The sequence below is a fragment of the Neovison vison genome, chromosome 12 (assembly GCF_020171115.1).
Source record: "Neovison vison isolate M4711 chromosome 12, ASM_NN_V1, whole genome shotgun sequence".
Taxonomy (NCBI): domain Eukaryota; kingdom Metazoa; phylum Chordata; class Mammalia; order Carnivora; family Mustelidae; genus Neogale; species Neogale vison.
The window spans coordinates 97,284,294-97,291,534 of record NC_058102.1 but is presented as its reverse complement, the minus strand read 5'-3'; the positions used below and the strand labels follow the sequence as shown (position 1 = coordinate 97,291,534).

The 7,241-nt window shown below is 36.8% G+C and overlaps 1 pseudogene; it reads left to right on the top strand.

Annotated features, from left to right (window-relative positions):
* The first annotated feature begins 1,390 nt into the window (after positions 1 to 1,390).
* On the top strand, positions 1,391 to 2,319 carry LOC122890993 (annotated as a pseudogene).
* Positions 2,320 to 7,241: the final 4,922 nt, after the last annotated feature.

The following is a 7,241-nucleotide window of genomic DNA, read 5'->3' as shown; positions in this document are numbered from 1 at the left end:
AAAATCAGTTAGTTACACTTTTGTGTCAACTTACTAACTTCCATCATAAAGTAGGTTATAATATCTTGGGGGAAAAAATGACTATATTTTGAAAATTGGATAATGTTCAACATTTGGGGGCTGAGTAAGATTTCACTATAATACACATTATTTCAGAGATTCAGAGATAACATGAAAGGAAAGTGGGTGGGCTGCAAGTATATAAATATAAATTATTCCTTTTGCATCTCCATTTGATAGAACTATTTGATAGTGGTTGAATAAAAAACTAAATTTCCTAGGAAGAGTCTAACTTTTGAGTAAACCTTGATCATCAGCAATTTTTCTATATATTAGAAACACTGTGAATAAGGCAAATAGTCCCAAACAATTCTGCAACAAACAATTCTACCCCAATCTCAGTGAGAAGAGAACACAGTAAATTAAATAATAAAGTGAATTTGCTCATAACACAAAGAAACTCGGTATGCCAGAAAACCTCTATGTTTAAGATCTTGATTGTGTATTGGACTTATCTGAGTCCATATGACTCAGGTATGACATCAATGAAAATAAAATAATTCATTCACTGGAAGATGAGAGAGGGAAGAGAAGGCATTCATCACTTGTATCAACAGTAAAGGTAACACAAATTCAGCTAGTAATGCAAATATTCAGAAAGATAAATAGCTAGGCTCTGTAGCAGGAGGTAGGGAAATCAGCAGGTTGTGAAGTTGTTCATAAGAATTAAGCTCACTTAAAAAAAAAAAAGAATTAAGCTCACTTAACCTAAAAACACACCAAAGAACAAAAATCTTCTTTTGGAACAAAGACCTCCAGTTTTGTTTTGTTTTTAAAGATATTATTTATTTATTTATTTATTTGACGGAGAGAGAGAGCAAAAGCAGGGTGAGAGACAGGAGGAGGCTCCCTGCTGAGCAAGGAGCCCAATGCAGGACTTGATCCCAGGATCCTTGGATCATGACCTGAGCTGAAGGTAGATGCCCAACCTACTGAGCCACTTGGGTGTCCCTAAAGACCTCTAGTTTTGCTCTAGTGTCTAAATAGTGAACCCAAGTTATATTAGCACTGTTTTTCTAAAAAGACCCAAAGTGTCAAGAAAAGACATGAAATCGAGCATGAAATTTTGTGACTCAGTTTCTCAATAGGAAAGAACTTTTTTACCCTTAAAATGATACTCCCTCAGTAATCCACTTGGTCACATGGGAAAATCCTAAGTACAGGATAGGCATAAAATGTAAGTATACATATAATATATATTTATGTTAGAAACATAATGAAATATAAAGGCTTGAATATATTATATTTAGAACAGTTAAAATAATCTATAATCAATGAGAACATTTATCTGAGAATCACACGCAGATTGGAGAGAAGTCAGAACTCAGTGATGAGAAACGGCACAATAACAACATTCATTCTGCTGGGACTTTCGGATGACCCTGAGCTACAAGTTCTGATTTTTATCTTTCTCTTTCTGACCTACACACTGAGTGTAACTGGAAACTTGACCATCATTATACTCACTTTTGTGGATTCCCACCTTAAAACACCCATGTACTTTTTCTTAAAAAATTTCTCCTTCTTAGATATCTCATTCATATCTGCCATTATTCCCAGATATCTGTATAGCATAGCAACAGGTGACAATGTTATTACCTATAATGCTTGTGTCATCCAAGTGTTTTTTACTGACCTCTGGGGTATCAGAGTTTTTTATGCTAGCCTCCATGTCCTATGACCACTATGTGGTCATCAGCAAACCCTTGCATTATGTGAACATCAGGAGCAATAGGGCCTGCAGGACTCTCGTCATATGTTCTTGGATGGCTGGTTTATGTATAATAATCCCACCACTTAGCCTGGGTTTAAATCTAAAATTTTGTGACTCTAACATAATTGATCATTTTGGCTGTGATGCATTTCCGTTAGTGAAAATCTCATGTTCAGATACATGGTTCATGGAATGGACAGTTACAATCTGTGCTGCACTGACCTTGAATATGACACTTACATGTGTGGTTCTGTCATATACTTATATCATCAAGACAATTTTTAGATTCGTTCTGTTCAACAAAGGAAAAAGGCCTTTCAACCTGTTCTTCCCACATGATTGTGGTCTCCATCACCTATGGCACATGCATTTTCATCTATATGAATCCTACAGCAAAGGAAAAATTGTCCATTAATAAAGTGGTTTCGCTGCTCATTTTCTCTATTTCACCTACACTGAACCCATTTATTTATACTTTGAGAAACAATCAAGTTAAGAAAGCCTTTAAGGACTCAGTCAAAAGAATTTGCCTTGCTCTCAATTAAATAAAAGAAATATTATTTTTAAAATATTTCAAAAACAAGAATAAATGTCCACAGGCATTTTATTTTGAAGTCTATAATCTTATTTCTTAATAACATATATTTCCATTACATTAATTTTCTCAACACTTTTTTTTTTTAAGATTTTATTTATTTATTTGACAGAGAGAGATCACAAGTAGGCAGAGAGGCAGGCAGAGAGAGAGAGAGGAGGAAGCAGGCTCCCTGCTGAGCAGAGAGCCCGATGCGGGACTCGATCCCAGGACCCTGAGATCATGAACTGAGCCGAAGGCAGCGGCTTAACCCACTGAGCCACCCAGGCGCCCTCTCAACACTTTTTTAACCAACCTTCCATTGAATGGCTCATGCCATTCTTGTGTTTTTAATTTTCAAACCAATATTTGATAGTTTTGCATATCAATTTCTAAAAAGCTATTCTGAAGAGAAATTAACTGCATGATTTGGTTACAATACATAGTAAGAGTTATTCCTCAGGAAAATATATGGTAAAATTGTTTGTAGCTCTTCAATATACACAATAATATCTAAACACATGTAATAAGAGTAATTTTGGTTAAAATGTCTAAAATGGATGAATAATCACATAATTTAAAATGCAAGTGGAAAAGAGTAATGGCACTTCCAATATTGAGAAAATAGATGAAAATACACTATAATGAACACACAGAAACAGTGGATAAATATTCCCTTAACTCTATAGCTGAAATCATTGCAAAATGGTCGACAGGAAGTGTCAGAAATAAAGATTCAACTAAAAGTACAGTAATACTCTACAAAATGACTACTGGGTACTGAAATGAGCATAGACTGAGGGTGGGCTCAGGACATCACATTATGGATCACAAAGGCTTGGGATTAAAGTCTCGGGATTAATGTGGAAAGTACTTGGAACAACACAATAGCTGCACATTCAGTGAAAGTTTGAATTAAAAAACCAAGCTCATTTTCACAGAAAGATTACTTTGTTTCTGAAAAAAATATCATCTGCTGCGTATAGAGCTCTGAGTCAAGGGGAAAGCATTCCCCAATGTATTTGATAGCCTGTGCCTACATCTAATACAAATTAAGCTCTTAAAGTCCAAATTCTGCCATAATAACCATAATATACAGAGTTTTATCTACAAAGAATGAAAAATCCATATCAGTATAATTCCTTGGAAATTAAGGAATTTACATCAAATTAACTAACTGTTATCTGGAAAGTAATGAAATGCAGACATGTCATCACAAATTCTTTGGAGCAATGAAAAAGCTGTAGTCAGAAGGAATTCTGTTATCTTAAATAAATTCATTTTTTAAAAATATATAAACTAGACCAAAAGTGAGGAATTTAAACTAACGAATATGAAAAAAAAACATTGAAAACAATAGTAAATGAAAAATGTTACTGTGGGTAGAAACTCAAATCAATTAAATAAGTTCAAAAAATTCAAAAGCCAGTTCTTTGTAAACTCTAATAGCACAGAAAAACCCTGCCCCAATGAATGTGATGAGTAAAAATCAAAATATCCCATATTTTATTAGATCTTGGACTATGACATAAGAAAACAAAATAATCATGATAAATATGGGAAAGAATAAATAAAACAATGGCATTTCCTTGAATTTAAAGTATTATTCACATTTTGCTTTTCTGAAATTCAGATATTTCATACAATGGATGGCATTGTTCATAGGCTAATTGTTAACATTTTCTTTTCAATTGTGATAAATAGTATAATGGCATGCTTTACAACTGATGTTGTCTTAAAGTTGATGAAATTTGATATATCTTTTTTTATATTGAGGCCATTCTTAAGCACACAGAAAACTCAAGGAACTAATGGGAAACTAATGGAACTAGTAAGGGAATTCGGTATTCTAGCTGAAAAAATGGAAAATGTTTTAAAAAGAAGTAGACTGTAATAGAAAAAAACAACAGGAGGTGGAGTCAAGATGGCGGAGAAGTAGCAGGCTGAGACTACCTCACTAGCAGGAGATCAGCTAGAGAGCTTATCTAAAGATTGCAAACACCTGCAAATCCATCGGCAGATCGAAGAGAAGAACAGCAATTCTAGAAACAGAAAAACAACCACTTTCTGAAAGGTAGGATGGCTGAAAAGTGAATCCAAAGCGACGGGAAGATAGACCGCGGGGGGAGGGGCCGACTCCCGGCAAGCGGCAGAGCAACGGAGCACAAAATCAGGACTTTTAAAAGTCTGTTCCGCTGAGGGACCACTCGCTCCAGAGGCTAAACCGGGACGAAGCCCACACGGGGTCAGCGTGGACCTCAGGTCCCGCGGGGTCACAGAAGGATCGGGGGTGTCTGAGTGTCGCAGAGCTTGCGGTTATTGGAACGGAAAGCCGGCTGTAGAGAGAGCCGGACAGTAAGCTCACAGCTCGGAGTTGCCTTGAACAGGTCGCAAGCTCGGTGAGCTCGGAGCGTGGCCGGAGGTTAGGCAGACGCGAGTTACTAGGAGCGGTTCGCTGAGGGCGCACAGGGGAGCGGGGCCCCCGGGCTCTCGGCTCCTCCAGGCCAGAGACCAGGAGGCCGCCATTTGTATTCCCGTCCTCCGGAACTCTACGGAAAGCGCTCAGGGAACAAAAGCTCCTGAAAGCAAAGCCGAGCAGATCACTCATCCCGGCCCCTGGTAAGGGCGGTGTAATTCCACCTGGGGCAAAGACACTTGAGAATCACTACACCAGGCCCCCTCCCCCAGAAGATCAACAAGAAATCCAGGCAAGACCAGTTCACCGACCAAGGAGTGCAGTATCAATACCAAGGAGAGAGCAGCAGAATTCCAGAGGAGGAGAAAACAAACCACGGAACTCATGGCTTTCTGCCTGTGATTTTTTTGTCTTGCAGTCAATTTAATTTTTTTCTTTTTCATTTTTTTTCACTTCTTCTGCTAAAATTTTTTATAACTTTTATCCTTTTCTTTTTTTTAACGTTTTCTAACTAGATTATCTAATATATATATTTTTTTCTTTTTTATACTTTTTTTTATTCATTTTCTTTTTTTTTAATTCTTATTTTTTTCTTTCTTTCTTTTTGAACCTCTATTTATCCCCAAATCAGAAGAGATCCTAATCTCTTCAATCTTTTTTTTCCTTAATTCTTTTTTTAAATTCTTGATTGAATTTTTAATTCAATCTCTTTCTTTAAATTCTTTTTTTTTCTTTCTTTCTTTTTGAACCTCTTTTTATCCCCAAATCAGAAGAGATCCTAATCTCCTCAATCTTTATTTTTCTTAATTCTTTTTTAAATTCTTGATTGAATTTTTAATTCAATCTTTTTTTTAATTCTTTTTTTCTTTTTTTTTCTTTCTTTCTTTTTTGAACCTCTTTTTATCCCCAAATCAGAAGAGATCCCAATCAGAAGAGATTGGGAGATTCCAATCAAAGGAGATCCCAATCAGAGGAGATCCGTCACCCAATCGTGAGGGGGGAGAAATCCCCCCTCATGATTTGGGATCTCTTCTGATTTGGTTAAAGCATATTTTCCTGGGATTGTTGCCACCCTTTTAGTATTTTACTTGCTCCTTCATATACTCTTAGCTGGACAAAATGACAAGGCCGGAAAAATTCACAACAAAAAAAGAACAAGAGGCAGTACCGAAGGCTAGGGACCTAATCAATACAGACATTGGTAATATGTCAGATCTAGAGTTCAAAATGACAATTCTCAAGGTTATAGCCGGGCTTGAAAAAGGCATGGAAGATATTAGAGAAACCCTCTCCAGAGATATAAAAGCCCTTTCTGGAGAAATAAAAGAACTAAAATCTAACCAAGTTGAAATCAAAAAAGCCTATTAATGAAGTTCAATAAAAAATGGAGGCTCTCACTGCTAGGATAAATGATGGCAGAAGAAAGAATTAGCGATATAGAAGACCAAATGACAGAGAATAAAGAAGCTGAGCAAAAGAGGGACAAACAGCTACTGGACTGGACCATGAGGGGAGAATTCGAGAGATAAGTAACACCATAAGACGAAACAACATTAGAATAATTGGGATTCCAGAAGAAGAAGAAAGAGAGAGGGGAGCAGAAGGTATACTGGAGAGAATTATTGGGGAGAATTTCCCCAATATGGCAAAGGGAACGAGCATCAAAATTCAGGAGGTTCAGAGAACGCCCCTCAAAATCAATAAGAATAGGCCCACATCCCGTCACCTAATAGTAAAATTTACAAGCCTTAGTGACAAAGAGAAAATCCTGAAAGCAGCCCGGGAAAAGAAGTCTGTAACATACAACGGTAAAAGTATTAGATTGGCAGCTGACTTATCCACAGAGACCTGGCAGGCCAGAAAGAGCTGGCATGATATTTTCAGAGCATTAAACGAGAAAAACATGCAGCCAAGAATACTATATCCAGCTAGGCTATCATTGAAAATAGAAGGAGAGATTAAAAGCTTCCAGGACAAACAAAAACTGAAAGAATTTGCAAACACCAAACCAGCTCTACAGGAAATACTGAAAGGGGTCCTCTAAGCAAAGAGAGAGCCTACAAGTGGTAGATCAGAAAGGAACAGAGACAATATACAGTAACAGTCACCTTACAGGCAATACAATGGCACTAAAATCATATGTCTCAATAGTTACCCTGAATGTTAATGGGCTAAATGCCCCAATCAAAAGACACAGGGTATCAGAATGGATAAAAAAAAACAAAACCCATCTATATGTTGCCTCCAAGAAACTCATTTTAAACCCGAAGACACCTCCAGACTTAAAGTGAGGGGGTGGAAAAGAATTTACCACGCTAATGGACATCAGAAAAAAGCAGGAGTGGCAATCCTTATATAAGATCAATTAGATTTTAAGCCAAAGAATATAATAAGAGATGAGGAAGGACACTATATCATACTCAAAGGGTCTGTCCAACAAGAAGATCTAACAATTTTAAATATCTATGCCCCCAACG